The sequence below is a fragment of the Tachypleus tridentatus genome, chromosome 10 (genome assembly GCF_004210375.1).
Source record: "Tachypleus tridentatus isolate NWPU-2018 chromosome 10, ASM421037v1, whole genome shotgun sequence".
NCBI classification, from domain to species: Eukaryota; Metazoa; Arthropoda; class Merostomata; order Xiphosura; family Limulidae; genus Tachypleus; species Tachypleus tridentatus.
Window position 1 is genome coordinate 121,389,117 of NC_134834.1, and position 23,131 is coordinate 121,412,247.

The window sequence follows — 23,131 nt, forward strand, 5'->3', positions numbered from 1 at the left end:
ATGACTTCCTAGCCTGTGGTCAAGTTTACACAAGCTAATTACTACCTTTATTTTAACAAGTTGTGACTAGTTTTGTGTTGGCAGTGTGTTTAAGGTCATTTTAGTTTTCTACTGACAGTGTGTGTGGATAATGGCATTATAATAGCTTTCTGTACACAGTGTATCTAAGGTCATTAATAGTTCTCTGTTGGCAGTTTACCAAGGTCATTACAAGTTTTAATTTGGAAGTATATCATGTCATTACTAATTTTATGTTGACAGTGTACCCAAGATCATTACTAGTTCTGTTGATGGTCTCCTATCTAAGGTTGTTATATTTTTCTTTTGGCAGTATACTATCTAAGGTTATTAGCAGTTTTCTGTTTTCAGTATACTATCTAAATTTATTAGCAGTTTTCTGTTTTCAGTATGCTGTTTTAGGTCATTAGCAGTTTTCTGTTTTCAGTATGCTGTTTTAGGGCATTAGCAGATTTCTGTTTTCAGTATGCTGTTTTAGGGTTTTCAGTTAGCATTAGCAGTTTTCTGTTTTCAGTATGCTGTTTAAGGTCATTAGCAGTTTTCTGTTTTCAGTATGCTGTTTAAGGTCATTAGCAGTTTTCTGTTTTCAGTATGCTGTTTTAGGTCATTAGCAGTTTTCTGTTTTCAGTATGCTGTTTTAGGGCATTAGCCATTAGCAGTTTCCTGTTTTCAGTATGCTGTTTTAGGGCATTAGCAGTTTTCTGTTTTCAGTATGCTGTTTTAGGGCATTAGCAGTTTTCTGTTTTCAGTATGCTGTTTTAGGGCATTAGCAGTTTCCTGTTTTCAGTATGCTGTTTTAGGGCATTAGCAGTTTTCTGTTTTCAGTATGCTGTTTAAGGTCATTAGCAGTTTTCTGTTTTCAGTATGCTGTTTTAGGTCATTAGCAGTTGTTTTAGGTCATTAGCAGTTTTCTGTTTTCAGTATGCTGTTTTAGGTCATTAGCAGTTTTCTGTTTTCAGTATGCTGTTTTAGGGCATTAGCAGTTTCCTGTTTTCAGTATGCTGTTTTAGGGCATTAGCAGTTTCCTGTTTTCAGTATGCTGTTTTAGGGCATTAGCAGTTTCCTGTTTTCAGTATGCTGTTTTAGGGCATTAGCAGTTTCCTGTTTTCAGTATGCTGTTTTAGGTCATTAGCAGTTTCCTGTTTTCAGTATGCTGTTTTATTAGCAGGTTTTCAGTATGCAGTTTAATTAGGTCTGTTTTCAGTATGCTGTTTGTTTAGGTCATTAGCAGTTTCTGTTTTCAGTATATGCTGTTTAAGGTCATTAGCAGTTTTCTGTTTTCAGTATGCTGTTTAGCATTAGCAGATTTCTGTTTTCAGTCATTAGCAGTCTTCTGTTTTCAGTATGCTGTTTATTATTAGCAGATTTCTGTTTTCAGTATGCTGTTTAAGGTCATTAGCAGGTCATTAGCAGTTTCTGTTTTCAGTATGCTGTTTAAGGTCATGTTTTGTTTTCAGTATGCTGTTTAAGGTCATTAGCAGATTTCTGTTTTCAGTATGCTGTTTAAGGTCATTAGCAGATTTCTGTTTTCAGTATGCTGTTTAAGGTCATTAGCAGTTTTCTGTTTTCAGTATGCTGTTTAAGGTCATTAGCAGTTTTCTGTTTTCAGTATGCTGTTTAAGGTCATTAGCAGTTTTCTGTTTTCAGTATGCTGTTTAAGGTCATTAGCAGTTTTCTGTTTTCAGTATGCTGTTTAAGGTCATTAGCAGTTTTCTGTTTTCAGTATGCTGTTTAAGGTCATTAGCAGTTTTACATTGGTAATGTAGTATGTTGTGTCACTACTTGCTTCTTACAGGCAATATGGTTTCTATTATCAGTACTAGTTTTCTGTTGGCAGTGTCATCTGAAGTGACAACTGATTTTCTACTGGCTCTGTATTTTGTAATGATATTTTCTATACACTGTATCAGTGCTACATAATGTTTTGTAGTTGTAACTCCATCACTAGGAAAGTTTATACATCTTATAATATATAAATACATTTTCATACTTCTATGTAACTAAACCTTGTAATTGGTTAACTTTGGGAACTGTTAAAAATACCTTTTTATAATGGTACCAATGTTTACCCTTACCAAGGAGAAGGGGCAACACGTATGTAGTGGAAGAGCTAAGTAAGGTTGGTAGATGATATATGAAGTGTATAAAGTCTGACACTACAGTCTGGTAATGGTACTGTAGTAATGGAAGAGTTAAGTAAGGTTAGTAGGTGATATATGAAGTGTATAAAGTCTGACACTACAGTCTGGTAATGGTACTGTAGTAATGGAAGAGTTAAGTAAGGTTAGTAGGTGATATATGAAGTGTATAAAGTCTGACACCACAGTCTGGTAATGATACTGTAGTAATGGAAGAGTTAAGTAAGGTTGGTAGGTGATATATAAAGTGTATAAAGTCTGACACTACAGGTTGGTAATGATACTATAGTAGTGGGAAGAGTTAAGTAAGGTTGGTAGGTGATATATGAAGTGTATAAAGTCTGACACTACAGGTTGGTAGATGATATATGAAGTGTATAAAGTCTGACACCACAGGTTGGTAATGATACTATAGTAGTGGGAAGAGTTAAGTAAGGTTGGTAGGTGATATATGAAGTGTATAAAGTCTGACACTACAGTCTGGTAATGATACTATAGTAGTGGGAAGAGTTAAGTAAGGTTGGTAGGTGATATATGAAGTGTATAAAGTCTGACACTACAGTCTGGTAATGATACTATAGTAGTGGGAAGAGTTAAGTAAGGTTGGTAGATGATATATGAAGTGTATAAAGTCTGACACTACAGGTTGGTAATGATACTATAGTAGTGGAAGAGTTAAGTAAGGTTGGTAGATGATATATGAAGTGTATAAAGTCTGACACCACAGTCTGGTAATGATACTGTAGTAATGGAAGAGTTAAGTAAGGTTGGTAGGTGATATATAAAGTGTATAAAGTCTGACACCACAGGTTGGTAATGATACTATAGTAGTGGGAAGAGTTAAGTAAGGTTGGTAGATGATATATGAAGTGTATAAAGTCTGACACTACAGTCTGGTAATGATACTATAGTAGTGGAAAAGTTAAGTAAGGTTGGTAGATGATATATGAAGTGTATAAAGTCTGACACTACAGTCTGGTAATGATACTATAGTAGTGGAAGAGTTAAGTAAGGAAGTAAGGTTAGTAGGTGATATATGAAGTGTATAAAGTCTGACACTACAGTCTGGTAATGATACTATAGTAGTGGAAGAGTTAAGTAAGGTTGGTAGATGATATATGAAGTGTATAAAGTCTGACACCACAGTCTGGTAATGATACTGTAGTAATGGAAGAGTTAAGTAAGGTTGGTAGGTGATATATAAAGTGTATAAAGTCTGACACTACAGTCTGGTAATGATACTATAGTAGTGGAAGAGTTAAGTAAGGTTGGTAGATGATATATGAAGTGTATAAAGTCTGACACTACAGGTTGGTAATGATACTATAGTAGTGGAAGAGTTAAGTAAGGTTGGTAGATGATATATGAAGTGTATAAAGTCTGACACCACAGTCTGGTAATGATACTGTAGTAATGGAAGAGTTAAGTAAGGTTGGTAGGTGATATATAAAGTGTATAAAGTCTGACACTACAGGTTGGTAATGATACTATAGTAGTGGGAAGAGTTAAGTAAGGTTGGTAGATGATATATGAAGTGTATAAAGTCTGACACTACAGGTTGGTAATGATACTATAGTAGTGGAAGAGTTAAGTAAGGTTGGTAGATGATATATGAAGTGTATAAAGTCTGACACCACAGTCTGGTAATGATACTGTAGTAATGGAAGAGTTAAGTAAGGTTGGTAGGTGATATATAAAGTGTATAAAGTCTGACACTACAGTCTGGTAATGATACTATAGTAGTGGAAGAGTTAAGTAAGGTTAGTAGATGATATATGAAGTGTATAAAGTCTGACACTACAGGTTGGTAATGATACTATAGTAGTGGAAGAGTTAAGTAAGGTTGGTAGATGATATATGAAGTGTATAAAGTCTGACACCACAGTCTGGTAATGATACTGTAGTAATGGAAGAGTTAAGTAAGGTTGGTAGGTGATATATGAAGTGTATAAAGTCTGACACTACAGTCTGGTAATGATACTATAGTAGTGGGAAGAGTTAAGTAAGGTTGGTAGATGATATATGAAGTGTATAAAGTCTGACACTACAGGTTGGTAATGATACTATAGTAGTGGAAGAGTTAAGTAAGGTTGGTAGATGATATATGAAGTGTATAAAGTCTGACACCACAGTCTGGTAATGATACTGTAGTAATGGAAGAGTTAAGTAAGGTTGGTAGGTGATATATAAAGTGTATAAAGTCTGACACCACAGGTTGGTAATGATACTATAGTAGTGGGAAGAGTTAAGTAAGGTTGGTAGATGATATATGAAGTGTATAAAGTCTGACACTACAGTCTGGTAATGATACTATAGTAGTGGAAAAGTTAAGTAAGGTTGGTAGATGATATATGAAGTGTATAAAGTCTGACACTACAGTCTGGTAATGATACTATAGTAGTGGAAGAGTTAAGTAAGGTTTGGTAGGTGATATATGAAGTGTATAAAGTCTGACACTACAGTCTGGTAATGATACTATAGTAGTGGAAGAGTTAAGTAAGGTTGGTAGATGATATATGAAGTGTATAAAGTCTGACACTACAGTCTGGTAATGATACTATAGTAATGGAAGAGTTAAGTAAGGTTGGTAGGTGATATATAAAGTGTATAAAGTCTGACACTACAGTCTGGTAATGATACTATAGTAGTGGAAGAGTTAAGTAAGGTTAGTAGATGATATATGAAGTGTATAAAGTCTGACACTACAGGTTGGTAATGATACTATAGTAGTGGAAGAGTTAAGTAAGGTTGGTAGATGATATATGAAGTGTATAAAGTCTGACACTACAGGTTGGTAATGATACTATAGTAGTGGAAAAGTTAAGTAAGGTTGGTAGATGACATATAAAGTGTATAAAGTCTGACACTACAGGTTGGTAATGATACTATAGTAGTGGAAGAGTTAAGTAAGGTTGGTAGGTGATATATGAAGTGTATAAAGTCTGACACTACAGGTTGGTAATGATACTATAGTAGTGGAAAAGTTAAGTAAGGTTGGTAGGTGATATATGAAGTGTATAAAGTCTGACACTACAGGTTGGTAATGATACTATAGTAGTGGAAGAGTTAAGTAAGGTTGGTAGATGATATATGAAGTGTATAAAGTCTGACACTACAGGTTGGTAATGATACTATAGTAGTGGAAGAGTTAAGTAAGGTTGGTAGATGATATATGAAGTGTATAAAGTCTGACACTACAGGTTGGTAATGATACTATAGTAGTGGAAGAGTTAAGTAAGGTTGGTAGATGATATATGAAGTGTATAAAGTCTGACACTACAGGTTGGTAATGATACTATAGTAGTGGAAGAGTTAAGTAAGGTTGGTAGATGATATATGAAGTGTATAAAGTCTGACACTACAGTCTGGTAATGATACTATAGTAGTGGAAAAGTTAAGTAAGGTTGGTAGGTGATATATGAAGTGTATAAAGTCTGACACTACAGTCTGGTAATGATACTATAGTAGTGGAAGAGTTAAGTAAGGTTGGTAGATGATATATGAAGTGTATAAAGTCTGACACTACAGTCTGGTAATGATACTATAGTAGTGGAAGAGTTAAGTAAGGTTGGTAGGTGATATATGAAGTGTATAAAGTCTGACACTACAGTCTGGTAATGATACTATAGTAGTGGAAGAGTTAAGTAAGGTTGGTAGATGATATATGAAGTGTATAAAGTCTGACACTACAGGTTGGTAATGATACTATAGTAGTGGAAAAGTTAAGTAAGGTTGGTAGATGACATATAAAGTGTATAAAGTCTGACACTACAGGTTGGTAATGATACTATAGTAGTGGAAGAGTTAAGTAAGGTTGGTAGGTGATATATGAAGTGTATAAAGTCTGACACTACAGGTTGGTAATGATACTATAGTAGTGGAAAAGTTAAGTAAGGTTGGTAGGTGATATATGAAGTGTATAAAGTCTGACACTACAGGTTGGTAATGATACTATAGTAGTGGAAGAGTTAAGTAAGGTTAGTAGGTGATATATGAAGTGTATAAAGTCTGACACTACAGTCTGGTAATGATACTATAGTAGTGGAAGAGTTAAGTAAGGTTGGTAGGTGATATATGAAGTGTATAAAGTCTGACACTACAGGTTGGTAATGATACTATAGTAGTGGAAAGAGTTAAGTAAGGTTGGTAGGTGATATATGAAGTGTATAAAGTCTGACACTACAGGTTGGTAATGATACTATAGTAGTGGAAGAGTTAAGTAAGGTTGGTAGATGATATATGAAGTGTATAAAGTCTGACACTACAGGTTGGTAATGATACTATAGTAGTGGGAAGAGTTAAGTAAGGTTGGTAGATGATATATGAAGTGTATAAAGTCTGACACTACAGTCTGGTAATGATACTATAGTAGTGGGAAGAGTTAAGTAAGGTTGGTAGATGATATATGATGTGTATAAAGTCTGACACTACAGTCTGGTAATGATACTGTAGTAGTGGAAGAGTTAAGTAAGGTTGGTAGATGATATATGATGTGTATAAAGTCTGACACTACAGTCTGGTAATGATACTATAGTAGTGGGAAGAGTAAAGTAAGGTTGGTAGATGATATATGAAGTGTATAAAGTCTGACACTACAGTCTGGTAATGATACTATAGTAGTGGGAAGAGTTAAGTAAGGTTGGTAGATGATATATGAAGTGTATAAAGTCTGACACTACAGTCTGGTAATGATACTGTAGTAGTGGGAAGAGTTAAGTAAGGTTGGTAGATGATATATGAAGTGTATAAAGTCTGACACTACAGTCTGGTAATGATACTGTAGTAGTGGAAGAGTTAAGTAAGGTTGGTAGATGATATATGATGTGTATAAAGTCTGACACTACAGTCTGGTAATGATACTATAGTAGTGGGAAGAGTTAAGTAAGGTTGGTAGATGATATATGAAGTGTATAAAGTCTGACACTACAGTCTGGTAATGATACTGTAGTAATTAAAGAGTTAAGTAAGGTTGGTAGATGATATATAAAGTGTATAAAGTCTGACACTACAGGTTGGTAATGATACTGTAGTAATGGAAGAGTTAAGTAAGGTTAGTAGATGATATATGAAGTGTATAAAGTCTGACACTACAGGTTGGTAATGATACTATAGTAGTGGAAGAGTTAAGTAAGGTTGGTAGATGATATATAAAGTGTATAAAGTCTGACACTACAGTCTGGTAATGATACTATAGTAGTGGAAGAGTTAAGTAAGGTTGGTAGGTGATATATAAAGTGTATAAAGTCTGACACTACAGTCTGGTAATGATACTATAGTAGTGGAAGAGTTAAGTAAGGTTGGTAGGTGATATATAAAGTGTATAAAGTCTGACACTACAGGTTGGTAATGATACTATAGTAGTGGAAGAGTTAAGTAAGGTTGGTAGGTGATATATGAAGTGTATAAAGTCTGACACTACAGTCTGGTAATGATACTATAGTAGTGGAAGAGTTAAGTAAGGTTGGTAGATGATATATGAAGTGTATAAAGTCTGACACTACAAGTTGGTAATGATACTATAGTAGTGGAAGAGTTAAGTAAGGTTGGTAGGTGATATATAAAGTGTATAAAGTCTGACACTACAGTCTGGTAATGATACTATAGTAGTGGAAGAGTTAAGTAAGGTTGGTAGATGATATATGAAGTGTATAAAGTCTGACACTACAGTCTGGTAATGATACTATAGTAGTGGAAGAGTTAAGTAAGGTTGGTAGATGATATATGAAGTGTATAAAGTCTGACACTACAGGTTGGTAATGATACTATAGTAGTGGAAGAGTTAAGTAAGGTTGGTAGATGATATATGAAGTTTATAAAGTCTGACACTACAGGTTGGTAATGATACTGTAGTAATGGAAGAGTTAAGTAAGGTTGGTAGGTGATATATGAAGTGTATAAAGTCTGACACTACAGTCTGGTAATGATACTATAGTAGTGGAAGAGTTAAGTAAGGTTGGTAGATGATATATGAAGTGTATAAAGTCTGACACTACAGGTTGGTAATGATACTATAGTAGTGGAAGAGTTAAGTAAGGTTGGTAGATGATATATGAAGTGTATAAAGTCTGACACTACAGTCTGGTAATGATACTATAGTAGTGGAAGAGTTAAGTAAGGTTGGTAGATGATATATGAAGTGTATAAAGTCTGACACTACAGGTTGGTAATGATACTATAGTAGTGGAAAAGTTAAGTAAGGTTGGTAGGTGATATATGAAGTGTATAAAGTCTGACACTACAGTCTGGTAATGATACTATAGTAGTGGAAGAGTTAAGTAAGGTTGGTAGATGATATATGAAGTGTATAAAGTCTGACACTACAGTCTGGTAATGATACTATAGTAGTGGAAAAGTTAAGTAAGGTTGGTAGGTGATATATGAAGTGTATAAAGTCTGACACTACAGTCTGGTAATGATACTATAGTAGTGGAAGAGTTAAGTAAGGTTGGTAGATGATATATGAAGTGTATAAAGTCTGACACCACAGGTTGGTAATGATACTATAGTAGTGGAAAAGTTAAGTAAGGTTGGTAGATGACATATAAAGTGTATAAAGTCTGACACTACAGGTTGGTAATGATACTATAGTAGTGGAAGAGTTAAGTAAGGTTGGTAGGTGATATATGAAGTGTATAAAGTCTGACACTACAGGTTGGTAATGATACTATAGTAGTGGAAAAGTTAAGTAAGGTTGGTAGGTGATATATGAAGTGTATAAAGTCTGACACTACAGGTTGGTAATGATACTATAGTAGTGGAAGAGTTAAGTAAGGTTAGTAGGTGATATATGAAGTGTATAAAGTCTGACACTACAGGTTGGTAATGATACTATAGTAGTGGAAGAGTTAAGTAAGGTTGGTAGGTGATATATGAAGTGTATAAAGTCTGACACTACAGGTTGGTAATGATACTATAGTAGTGGAAGAGTTAAGTAAGGTTGGTAGGTGATATATGAAGTGTATAAAGTCTGACACTACAGTCTGGTAATGATACTATAGTAGTGGAAGAGTTAAGTAAGGTTGGTAGATGATATATGAAGTGTATAAAGTCTGACACTACAGTCTGGTAATGATACTATAGTAGTGGGAAGAGTTAAGTAAGGTTGGTAGATGATATATGAAGTGTATAAAGTCTGACACTACAGTCTGGTAATGATACTATAGTAGTGGGAAGAGTTAAGTAAGGTTGGTAGATGATATATGAAGTGTATAAAGTCTGACACTACAGGTCTGGTAATGATACTATAGTAGTGGAAAGAGTTAAGTAAGGTTGGTAGGTGATATATGAAGTGTATAAAGTCTGACACCACAGGTTGGTAATGATACTGTAGTAGTGGAAGAGTTAAGTAAGGTTGGTAGATGATATATGAAGTGTATAAAGTCTGACACTACAGTCTGGTAATGATACTATAGTAGTGGGAAGAGTTAAGTAAGGTTGGTAGATGATATATGAAGTGTATAAAGTCTGACACTACAGTCTGGTAATGATACTATTGTAGTGGGAAGAGTTAAGTAAGGTTGGTAGATGATATATGAAGTGTATAAAGTCTGACACTACAGGTTGGTAATGATACTATAGTAGTGGAAGAGTTAAGTAAGGTTGGTAGGTGATATATGAAGTGTATAAAGTCTGACACTACAGGTTGGTAATGATACTATAGTAGTGGAAGAGTTAAGTAAGGTTGGTAGATGATATATGAAGTGTATAAAGTCTGACACTACAGGTTGGTAATGATACTATAGTAGTGGAAAAGTTAAGTAAGGTTGGTAGGTGATATATAAAGTGTATAAAGTCTGACACTACAGTCTGGTAATGATATTATAGTAGTGGGAAGAGTTAAGTAAGGTTGGTAGATGATATATGAAGTGTATAAAGTCTGACACTACAGTCTGGTAATGATACTATAGTAGTGGAAGAGTTAAGTAAGGTTGGTAGATGATATATAAAGTGTATAAAGTCTGACACTACAGTCTGGTAATGATACTATAGTAGTGGAAGAGTTAAGTAAGGTTGGTAGGTGATATATGAAGTGTATAAAGTCTGACACTACAGTCTGGTAATGATATTATAGTAGTGGGAAGAGTTAAGTAAGGTTGGTAGGTGATATATGAAGTGTATAAAGTCTGACACTACAGTCTGGTAATGATACTATAGTAGTGGGAAGAGTTAAGTAAGGTTGGTAGGTGATATATGAAGTGTATAAAGTCTGACACTACAGTCTGGTAATGATACTATAGTAGTGGAAGAGTTAAGTAAGGTTGGTAGATGATATATAAAGTGTATAAAGTCTGACACTACAGGTTGGTAATGATACTATAGTAGTGGAAGAGTTAAGTAAGGTTGGTAGATGATATATGAAGTGTATAAAGTCTGACACTGCAGGTTGGTAATGATACTATAGTAGTGGAAGAGTTAAGTAAGGTTGGTAGGTGATATATAAAGTGTATAAAGTCTGACACTACAGTGGTAATGATACTATAGTAGTGGAAGAGTTAAGTAAGGTTGGTAGGTGATATATAAAGTGTATAAAGTCTGACACTACAGGTTGGTAATGATACTATAGTAGTGGAAGAGTTAAGTAAGGTTGGTAGGTGATATATGAAGTGTATAAAGTCTGACACTACAGGTTGGTAATGATACTGTAGTAGTGGAAGAGTTAAGTAAGGTTGGTAGATGATATATGAAGTGTATAAAGTCTGACACTACAGGTTGGTAATGATACTATAGTAGTGGAAGAGTTAAGTAAGGTTGGTAGATGATATATGAAGTGTATAAAGTCTGACACTACAGGTTGGTAATGATACTATAGTAGTGGAAGAGTTAAGTAAGGTTGGTAGGTGATATATGAAGTGTATAAAGTCTGACACTACAGGTTGGTAATGATACTATAGTAGTGGGAAGAGTTAAGTAAGGTTGGTAGGTGATATATGAAGTGTATAAAGTCTGACACTACAGGTTGGTAATGATATAGTAGTGGGAAGAGTTAAGTAAGGTTGGTAGATGATATATGAAGTGTATAAAGTCTGACACTACAGTGGTAATGATACTATAGTCAGTGGAAGAGTTAAGTAAGGTTGGTAGGTTATATATGAAGTGTATAAAGTCTGACACTACAGTGGTAATGATACTATAGTAGTGGAAGAGAAGTAAAAGTAAGGTTGGTAGGTGATATATGAAGTGTATAAAGTCTGACACTACAGTGGTAATGATACTATAGTAGTGGAAGAGTTAAGTAAGGTTGGTAGGTTATATATGAAGTGTATAAAGTCTGACACTACAGGTTGGTAATGATACTGTAGTAGTGGAAGAGTTAAGTAAGGTTGGTAGATGATATATGAAGTGTATAAAGTCTGACACTACAGTTGGTAATGATACTATAGTAGTGGAAGAGTTAAGTAAGGTTGGTAGATGATATATGAAGTGTATAAAGTCTGACACCACAGGTTGGTAATGGTATTATAGTAGTGGAAAAGTTAAGTAAGGTTGGTAGATGATATATGAAGTGTATAAAGTCTGACACTACAGGTTGGTAATGATACTATAGTAGTGGAAGAGTTAAGTAAGGTTGGTAGGTGATATATGAAGTGTATAAAGTCTGACACCACAGGTTGGTAATGGTATTATAGTAGTGGAAGAGTTAAGTAAGGTTGGTAGATGATATATGAAGTGTATAAAGTCTGACACTGCAGTCTGGTAATGATACTATAGTAGTGGAAGAGTTAAGTAAGGTTGGTAGATGATATATGAAGTGTATAAAGTCTGACACTGCAGGCTGGTAATTGTTGTGGCAATAATCCTGTAGATTCTTTTCTGTTTCAAAAATGCATTTCAAAGCCTGAGAGTGAGACAGGATTGTTTGTTTTCTGATTGGAGCTGACAGTACTTATAGTAGGTTAGTTGTCAACTCTATGTTTTCTATCATAGATTGGATTTTGTGTTATAATACTCACAAAACATATTGAGATTACCTTTATATAAAAATAGTTGTTTGCTGCTACTTTTTTCATCATTGGTGGTTGGTTTGAAAACCTTTAATATTAATGTGAAAAAAAAGTTTGAGAGATAAGTTGTTTGTTTGAAAATCCACCATGTTTTACTTTTTGTTAATTGTGATTGATGTAATTGTTTAAATTTTGAATAAAGAAAATTGAATACCAAAGACTTATTTAAATAGTACTTGGACAGTTATAAGCTATTACATGTAAAATTTGTGTTGTTACAACTGTTCAGGAAACAGGTGAATGGAACAGAGAAGAAGAAGCAGTGGCTATTCCTGGAGAGAAAACAGGAAATATGCAATTCCAAGGGTCCTCTGTATCTCCTCATAGACAAGCTCAGTGAGTGTTGCATTTATGTATTAAACATTATTGAAATAAATGTTTTCTTAACAGAAGACTAGAATTACAATAGTTATTATACAGTGCTACTTGTGGTTTCTGTGGAGTTAAATGAGAGAGAAAAAAAAGCTACATAGAGTCGTAAGTCATCTGTGAATATAAAAGTGATGTAGTTGTATTTTACCAGGAAGGATTTTATGTAGTGGTCACTATCATAATTAAAATAGGATAAGATGGTTTAAAAATGCTTACGTTCAGAATAACTGTTATTCCTTTGTGTATTGAAGAAACCGTTTGAAATAGAGCATCTAACAGGTATGAAGGCAGATGGTACCTGTTGTTTTGTTATACGAAATTGCAAGGTGAAACGTTGGGGAACCAAATTGTTCATAGATGATCTTTTTAAAGAACCACTTTTCAACATTCAAAGCAAATATATTCCTTACAGGGTAGCTGCAAGTAAAAATCAGGCTGGCTCACAAAGGGTATAATAGATAAAATTGAACTACCACAGATTTAAACTGTCTTGTATCACAGAAGACCAAGAAATTTGGTTAAATGGGAACTTTACGATATCCAAAAGGATGTGTGGAAACAATTTGGCTGAAAACATAAAAGTTACTGGTAAGGATTTTTTTTAAAGAGTACATTAAGGGTAAACAAAATTTTAACATGTTGATAAAACACTTGATAAAAGATGGTTCGTATCTGATGGTTATGAGATGGCTACATTATTAAATTCTCATTTTACTTCAGTTTTTACTAATGAAGATTTGAACAGTGTTCCTCACCTTCAACAATTGATAGGTGAAAACAAAGTTGAACAGGACAATTACATAAATCCTGAGCTTGTTAATATTCAGTTTGTAAGCTAAAATAACAATAAGGTTCCTGGGCCAGGTAATATTTCCCTGAGGGTTTTGAAGGAGGTTAAGGATTGGATATGTGAACCACTTGCCACAGTTTGTGTCCTTGAATAGTGGACATTTACCAACAAATCAGAAATTAGCTAATGTCGCTCTTATCTTCAAGGGATATTAAGGAGTTGTCCCAGTAACTACAGGCCTATTAGTTTTACATCACTTGTGGGAAAGTTTGATAAAAAAAACAATTCTTTGTAAAGTTATTTAACAAACTTTAGAATTTTTATCAGTCAACATGGTTTCACTAAGGGGAAGTCTTGCCTTACAAATATTTTGACATTCTTTGCAAAAGTTACTGTAGATGTAGATTTGGTGTATCTGGATGTTCAGAAAGCATCTGACAAAGTGCCACACAAAAGGCATATAAAGAAACTTATTTCTATAGGTGTTGGAGATAAGTTAACTAATTGGATAGAGAAGTGAAGAGTGGCTTGATAGAAGAAAGCAGAAAGAAATGGTTAATAAATTATTTAAATTTACTGATGATATTAATGTCTTGGGTGTTGGCTGTGAAGAGGGTGCTACTGATTTACAAAAGGATTTAGATCATTTAGGGAGATGGGTAAACATATGGCAGATGGGTTTTAATAATTAATGATAAATGAAATATGTTACTCTTTGGTTTTCACAATTTAAATTATAAGCATAATTTGGATGGGAATAACCTTAACAGTGTCATGAGGGAAAAGGACCTTGGTGTAATGGTTGATCAGTCTCTTAACCCATCCAAGCAGTGGTACAGCAGATAGTATTTTAGGTTGTATCTACAGAAATAGTGAGTACAAGTACATTGAATTGTTGAAAAGGGTTCAGAGGAAGGTTACTAAAATAGTACCTTTGGAGGGGTTGTAATATGAAGAGAGATTATGTTCCTTAAAATGTTTTGTCTTGAAAATAGAAGAGTTAGATGGGGTCTGATTGAAGTGTTTAAGATTGTAAAAGGAATTGGTGATGTTGATGCATCAGTATTTTCATACTTAACAGGAAAAATTGTAGAACTATGTAACACAAATATAAATTTAGCAAGGTAGGAACCATCTTCAGCTAAGACAGTTTTAATTTTCAAATAGGGTGGTTTGCGTGTAAAAGAATTGCTTTCTGATTTTCTAGAGGTAGTAAACTTGAGTTAGTTTAATAGAAATCTTGATAGATATATGTAATGATGAGGGCTGGCTTTAATGTTTTTTACTTTGAGGATTGGGCAGCCAAGATGGACCAATAGGTCTATTGTTGTCCCTAAACATTATACTAAGATATTTTAATAGTAGATTTCTAAGTAGTAAAGCAAGAAAAAAAAGTCCTTAGAAGTAAGCTCATGGATAGTGTTTGAAAACAGCATTGAAAACTTTGTAAGTAGGAACTAGTGGATTAATGTCATGAAGGAAAATGTTAGTGTTGTTTATACGTTGTTTTCATTAAAGTATGAAAAGTTGTTGATTCTGTTTTATTTAATGTTTGTATGTTAGTGAAGAGTACTTGGAAGAAGTTCTCCATCAACAACCAGGTGGCCAGGTGTTTGATTTTCATGCACCTAATATCCGAGCAGATGATAGAGATGATGGTGAAGTTGAGACAGAACCCGAAGTTGAAGCAGAAGCTGGAGTGGACGATACAATGGACCTGGCCGAAGCTGATCAGTCAGCTGGACAGTTGGGAATGACAGTTGATCAGTTTCAGCAACAAGATCCTGTTTTTTCTGGTTCTTTGAATGTGGAAAGGTTGAGTGATGATGATGATAGAATGGAGGAAGTGGAAGGTGCTCTGGGAAGTGTAGAAGTAGATATAACAGAAGATGATGTTAACGGTGGCTGTCGTAGACGAACATGTAAGTTTCATCATTTTAATGTCATTCTTAACACTTTTTCTTAACCATTTCTCCTGGGTTGTTCATCTAAATAACTTTGTGGCATCATTTTATGAATCTCTTAAAGACTGCAAATAGTATAGACTTTGTGCCTTATCTAGTTAGGAGTTTTTAAAAATAATTATTTGTATACTTAGTAGAATGTAAGTATGTGTTTATACTTAAAGTGAACTGTAGTAGATGTTAAATCAGAAATAGATATGTTGGAACATTTATTAAGAGAGGTATTGAAGAAATTATTAAGTGAAATGGGAGAAATTTGTGGAATGTTTAGTAAAGAAAGTTCGGTTTATATGTGTGTAGTAACAGAAGTGAATTTATATATGTGTAGTAACAGAAGTGAATTTATATATGTGTAGTAACAGAAGTGAATTTATACATGTGTAGTAACAGAAGTGAATTTATACATGTGTAGTAACAGAAGTGAATTTATACATGTGTAGTAACAGAAGTGAATTTATACATGTGTAGTAACAGAAGTGAATTTATACATGTGTAGTAACAGAAGTGAATTTATACATGTGTAGTAACAGAAGTGAATTTATACATGTGTAGTAACAGAAGTGAATTTATACATGTGTAGTAACAGAAGTGAATTTATACATGTGTAGTAACAGAAGTGAATTTATACATGTGTAGTAACAGAAGTGAATTTATACATGTGTAGTAACAGAAGTGAATTTATACATGTGTAGTAACAGAAGTGAATTTATACCTGTGTAGTAACAGAAGTGAATTTATACCTGTGTAGTAACAGAAGTGAATTTATACGTGTGTAGTAACAGAAGTGAATTTATACGTGTGTAGTAACAGAAGTGAATTTATACGTGTGTAGTAACAGAAGTGAATTTATCGTGTGTAGTAACAGAAGTGAATTTATCGCGTGTAGTAACAGAAGTGAATTTATCGTGTGTGTAGTAACAGAAGTGAATTTATCGTGTGTAGTAACAGAAGTGAATTTATACGTGTGTAGTAACAGAAGTGAATTTATACGTGTGTAGTAACAGAAGTGAATTTATACGTGTGTAGTAACAGAAGTGAATTTATACGTGTGTAGTAACAGAAGTGAATTTATACGTGTGTAGTAACAGAAGTGAATTTATACGTGTGTAGTAACAGAAGTGAATTTATACGTGTGTAGTAACAGAAGTGAATTTATCTCGTGTGTAGTAACAGAAGTGAATTTATCGTGTGTAGTAACAGAGTGAATTTATCGTGTGTAGTAACAGAAGTGAATTTATCGTGCAGTAGTAACAGAAGTGAATTTATCACGTGTGTAGTAACAGAAGTGAATTTATCGTGTGTAGTAACAGAAGTGAATTTATAACGTGTGTAGTAACAGAAGTGAATTTATAACGTGTGTAGTAACAGAAGTGAATTTATCGTGTGTAGTAACAGAAGTGAATTTATAACGTGTGTAGTAACAGAAGTGAATTTATCGTGTGTAGTAACAGAAGTGAATTTATAACGTGTGTAGTAACAGAAGTGAATTTACTCGTGTGTAGTAACAGAAGTGAATTTACTCGTGTGTAGTAACAGAAGTGAATTTATCGTGTGTAGTAACAGAAGTGAATTTACTCGTGTGTAGTAACAGAAGTGAATTTACTCGTGTGTAGTAACAGAAGTGAATTTACTCGTGTGTAGTAACAGAGTGAATTTATCGTGTGTAGTAACAGAAGTGAATTTATCACGTGTGTAGTAACAGAAGTGAATTTATCGTGTGTAGTAACAGAAGTGAATTTATCGTGTGTAGTAACAGAAGTGAATTTACGCGTGTGTAGTAACAGAAGTGAATTTACTCGTGTGTAGTAACAGAAGTGAATTTATCGTGTGTAGTAACAGAAGTGAATTTATCACGTGTGTAGTAACAGAAGTGAATTTATCGTGTGTAGTAACAGAAGTGAATTTATCGTGTGTAGTAACAGAAGTGAATTTACTCGTGTGTAGTAACAGAAGTGAATTTACTCGTGTGTAGTAACAGAAGTGAATTTATCGTGTGTAATAGCGGAAGTGAATTTACTCGTGTGTAGTAGCGGAAGTGAATTTATAACGTGTGTAGTAACGAAGTGAATTTATAACGTGTGTAGTAACGAAGTAATTTATCGTGTGTAGTAACGGAAGTGAATTACATCGATGTGTAGTAACGGAAGTGAATTTATACGCATGTAGTAATTGCGGAAGTGAATTTATCGTGTGTAGTAACGAAGTGAATTTATCGTGTAGTAACGAAGTGAATTTATACGCGTAGTAACGAAGTGAATTTACTCGTGTGTAGTAACCCAGAGTGAATTTATAACGCGTGTAGTAACGGAAGTGAATTTACTCGTGTAGTAACGGAAGTGAATTTATCGTGTGTAGTAACGGAAGTGAATTTATCGCGCAGTAGTAACGGAAGTGAATTTATACGCAGTAGTAACGGAAGTGAATTTATAATGCAGTAGTAACGGAAGTGAATTTATACGTGTGTAGTAACGGAAGTGAATTTATACGTGTGTAGTAACGGAAGTGAATTTATAAGCGTGTGTAGTAACGGAAGTGAATTTATACGTGTGTAGTAACGGAAGTGAATTTATACGTGTGTAGTAACGAAGTGAATTTACTAACGTGTGTAGTAACGGAAGTGAATTTATACCGTGTAGTAACGGAAGTGAATTTACTCGTGTGTAGTAACAGAAGTGAATTTATAACGTGTGTAGTAACAGAAGTGAATTTACTCGTGTGTAGTAACAGAAGTGAATTTATCACGTGTGTAGTAACAGAAGTGAATTTATACGTGTGTAGTAACAGAAGTGAATTTATACGTGTGTAGTAACAGAAGTGAATTTATACGTGTGTAGTAACAGAAGTGAATTTATACGTGTGTAGTAACAGAAGTGAATTTATACGTGTGTAGTAACAGAAGTGAATTTATACGTGTGTAGTAACAGAAGTGAATTTATACGTGTGTAGTAACAGAAGTGAATTTATAACGTGTGTAGTAACAGAAGTGAATTTATACCGTGTGTAGTAACAGAAGTGAATTTACTCGTGTGTAGTAACAGAAGTGAATTTATCGTGTGTAGTAACAGAAGTGAATTTATACGTGTGTAGTAACAGAAGTGAATTTATCACGTGTAGTAACAGAAGTGAATTTATCGTGTGTAGTAACAGAAGTGAATTTATAACGTGTAGTAACAGAAGTGAATTTATCGTGTGTAGTAACAGAAGTGAATTTATACGTGTGTAGTAACAGAAGTGAATCCATACACGTGTGTAGTAACAGAAGTGAATCTATACGTGTGTAGTAACAGAAGTGAATTTATACGTGTGTAGTAACAGAAGTGAATTTATACGTGTGTAGTAACAGAAGTGAATTTATACGTGTGTAGTAACAGAAGTGAATTTATACGTGTGTAGCAACAGAAGTGAATTTACGTACATGTGTAGCAACAGAAGTGAATTTATACGTGTGTAGCAACAGAAGTGAATTTACGTGTGTAGCAACAGAAGTGAATTTACGTGTGTAGCAACAGAAGTGAATTTACGTGTGTAGCAACAGAAGTGAATTTATACATGTGTAGCAACAGAAGTGAATTTATACATGTGCAGCAACAGAAGTGAATTTATACATGTGCAGCAACAGAAGTGAATTTATGTATGTGCAGCAACAGAAGTGAATTTATGTATGTGCAGCAACAGAAGTGAATTTATGTATGTGCAGCAACAGAAGTGAATTTATGTATGTGCAGCAACAGAAGTGAATTTATGTATGTGCAGCAACAGAAGTGAATTTATGTATGTGTAGCAACAGAAGTGAATTTATACATGTGTAGCAACAGAAGTGAATTTATACATGTGTAGCAACAGAAGTGAATTTATACATGTGTAGTAACAGAAGTGAATTTATACATGTGTAGTAACAGAAGTGAATCTATACATGTGTAGTAACAGAAGTGAATTTATACATGTGCAGCAACAGAAGTGAATTTATGTATGTGCAGCAACAGAAGTGAATTTTTAGAATATATAGTAAGAGAAATGTGTTTTGTAGAGTGTATGGTATAGATATCTCTTGCTGTTTATGTTACAGTTGCAACCCACCCCTAAAACCATTGTGAGGCTTGCACAGTGTTGGGCTGCAGATTCTGTGCCCTTATGCCACACACCACAGCATTCCACATGTTCGGTCTTTGATCAACCACAGTATTTCCATGTAATCTGGTTGATCCTTCAACCTGGTTCCTCTCTCTCTATTACTAAGAATGTTTGTGGTTTTATAATGTGTGGCAATACCTTCCCTCCATAAATGGAAAGGGACAACTAAGAGAAATAGAAGTTTTCAAGTGCATAGAGAACTACATTTGTTAGGGTATATAATAAGAGAAATAAATTACTTTTAGAGAAGATGTATTAAATAGATATTTATTAAAGGAAAGAGATTTCACTTGTAATACATCATTGAGTATTTATTACAACTTTGATAACAATGTAATTTTTTTTTTAAAGGCATGTGGAGGGAATGAAATCTGTAAAGATGCTAGTCTTGATAAATTACCTGTTAAACTGTCTTCAACGTCGCAGGTAGGAACAGTAAACAGAAGAGATGAATTAAAGTTAAATCACATTTATTAAGATACATTAAATAAACTGAAGAAAGAGTAACTTTCTTGTTCAATTCATTTAACAGTTTTTATATAATGTGTAAAGGAGATGCAGTGTTAGGTATGTCTACTTTGATCCTGTTTTATACAGTATAATAAAGGTGCTTTAAGTTTAGACGTTTGTAAATATAAAGTGAAATATATTCTCTTTGACTGTAATACTACTTTAAACTGTAGTTGTTTAGTAATTGTTTAGTCTCTGTGGTCTAATGTGTGTTAACTGTTGAAGCTGTAGTAATAACAGTGGTTTGATTTAATTTGTTTAACTTTACAACTAGTAGTTTTTGACAAAACCATGAAAGAGTTTGCTAAATAATGTTGAATGTACCAGTCTAATTACCAATATGTAATATGAAACAAATCTAAAGAAGAAACATACAATGATTAGAAAGTGTTGGTTGAGACTACTAAGATATATACCCATATAAAAGGCATTTGTTTAATGATGTACCGTACTGAACTTGTATTTATTAAGATATGTAACTTTACATATGGGAGGTTTCACAGAGATAATTTCCATTTCTTTTTCAGGAGGACATACAGCGACAGAATTATGAGGAACACCATGTGAATTCCCTATTTAATGGAATACTGACAAATGAAGAAAGAGAGAATTTACCAGAGAATGAAAACCATCCACCCAGCACTGGTAATTGTGTTTAGAAGTACATTACTTTGACAGTAAAAGTTTCTCACCAGGACTGCCTAAAGAAGATTTTTTAAATTGCATATTCTGTACACAAGTTCAAGTCCTCATGTAACTATAATATAGGCTGTAATAAAAGTTAGAATGTAACCTAAGATAAAATAATTAGACTTATTTTGAACTTAAACTAATACCCTGTATGTATTTTAAACATTTCATTTGACAGGGAAGGTTCTGTTCTTTCAGTTTACCTCCTCTGGGATCTAAGCATCCACCCACGTGTTTGCCGTGTGTGGTGACATGTGAAGGGGAGGAGAGAATCCTGGTGGTTGAAGGGTTTAACCCTAACACACCACTTTGGCCTTGAACTCCTGTAGATGGACTTCCTTGGGACAGTCAGCTGGTTCACTTGGGATCTAGCCAAGCACTAGTGTTGGATGTTCTCAACAGGTGTTGTGTACATTGTATCTGATGCTGGTGTTTGAGTATAGTGCTCACGTAAACCCAGGCGCTGCTGCAATGTCCTTGTTTGACATTGTAGTGCATCCCCTCATAGGGCTCCATGGTGGGTGGGGTCAGTGGGCTCTGAAATTTCCATTTATTATGGCACTCCAATTAAAAATCTTAATAAAATAGTGAAGAAACAGTCTATAAGTAAATTACGACGTCTTGAAGATTCTGAGCAGCAATTCTCACCATCCATATACCACCTGTTGTACCTCACTTTCTAATATATTGCACAAACTTTTAGGTCAAATGTCTCCCTTTTCATTCAGAAGGGACTAGAGGGACTTGCTGGCTCTCCAAAGTCAGTAAGAAAGCTTTGAACTGGTAATATATTGGTGGAAACATCCACATCTCAACACAGTGAACTCCTGTTGCATTCAAAGGCTATTGGAAATATACCTATTGAGGTTATGCCTCATGCTACTTTGAATTCATCAAGAGGAGTTATTGTTGAGAGGGATTTGCAGAACATCCCAGAGTTGCAGATTCTCATTGGTTTCTCCACCCAAGGAGTTTCTGCAGTGAGGCTAATCTCCACTCAAAAAGATGCAATTATGATGCTGACCAATGTCCTCCGCCACGCCCGCCTACCATCATCAAGGCAGATTATCTTAATTGCAGAGTATGGCCATACATTCCAAACCCTCTCCGATGTTTCCAGTGTCGATGGTTCAGTCACTTGAAGTCATGTCGTGGTTCCTTGATGTGTGCTTGTTGGTAAGGACCATGATGCCTATGAGTGTCAAATGGACCCTCATTGCATCAATTGCAATGGCTCTCACCCATCCTACTTTCGTTCTTGCCCTAAATGGTTGGAAGAAAAAGAGGTGCAGCGTTTGAAAACGATTCATAACATTACCTATCCTGGGCTCAAAAATTGCTATCCACCACCTCATCTCTGACATATGCTGCTGTACTTCATTCTACAGCTAGTGTGGGAGTGCAGACAGATCTTTATGTGACTCCTGAAGAATCGTTCTCCAAACAAATGAAAAGTCTTTTGACTTCCATGGTTAAAAAAGTTGATGAATCAATTTTGACACCCATCTCTGTCCCTTACTTATTCCAACAAATCTCAAGATCCCCTTCCTTTGGTTTTGGGTACAGGCATTTCCTTGGATACATCTTCTTCTCCCACCCCACGATGCAAAATGATCATTTGTTCACGTCCTTGGTAGCTGGAATCCTTTTCCAACAGTAAAAACCTGCTCAATTGACCCAGGGCAGGATCCATGGAGGTCAATAGACCTTCCTCCAATAAACACAGTAAAGAAAAAAGACATGGTCATAAACAGAAGGGTTCTTCACCCAATTCACCTACACATAAATAAAAATAGCTGCCTTTATACGATGGAACTGTCGAGATTTATGTCCTAATCTAGATGACATCAAAACACTGATTGCTCCCTACCATCCTGTATGTCTTTCCTTACAGGAAACATTTCTGAAACCTGCTGATACAGCCATCTTTCAGTGGTTTTCTTTGTACAGAAATGACAGGCTGTGTGATGGATGATTGCATGGAGGGGTGGCGCTGTTGGTTGATCAGTTTGTGCCCACCCTGTCTTTGCCACTTGACATACCCTTGGAGGCCATAGCCATCCGTATTTCCTTGGGTCATACCATCACTGTTTGTTCTCTGTACCTGTCACCTGGAGAGTCATATGATCAAACAGACCTTGAGGCTCTCGTTGAACAGATGCTGTCTCCCTTTAATCCTTGGGGACTTTAATGGATATCATCTCCTTTGAGGAAGTGCTGATATTGATATGAGGGGTTGCTCTGTAGAGCATATGCTCTCTGATCACAACCTTTCCTTTCAATACTGGTTCTTCTACTTATTTTCATGTGTCTAGTCAGTCCTTTACTGCTATTGATCTCTCAATTTGCTCCCCTTCACTATTCTCCCATTTTTCATGGAGAGTTGACGATAATTCATGAGGCAGTGATCATTTTCCTATAATTTTGAGAGAGATTGGCTGTGATCGATGCCACCTGACCCGAGTGCCCTGATGGAAGCTGGGTCACGCAAACTGGCCCTCTTTTACTCAATGTTCA

At 34.8% G+C, this 23,131-nt stretch overlaps 1 protein-coding gene across 3 annotated transcripts in view; it reads left to right on the top strand.

Moving 5' to 3' along the window:
• LOC143230219 (uncharacterized) overlaps positions 1–12,493 on the top strand; it is a 75,277-nt gene extending 62,784 nt beyond the window's left edge. For all 3 annotated transcript variants that reach the window (XM_076463362.1, XM_076463364.1, XM_076463365.1), the window contains one exon: positions 12,387–12,493. The gene's annotated coding sequence lies outside the window, so the exon portion shown is untranslated. The remainder of the gene's footprint in view (positions 1–12,386) is intronic.
• The last annotated feature ends 10,638 nt before the right edge of the window (positions 12,494–23,131 follow it).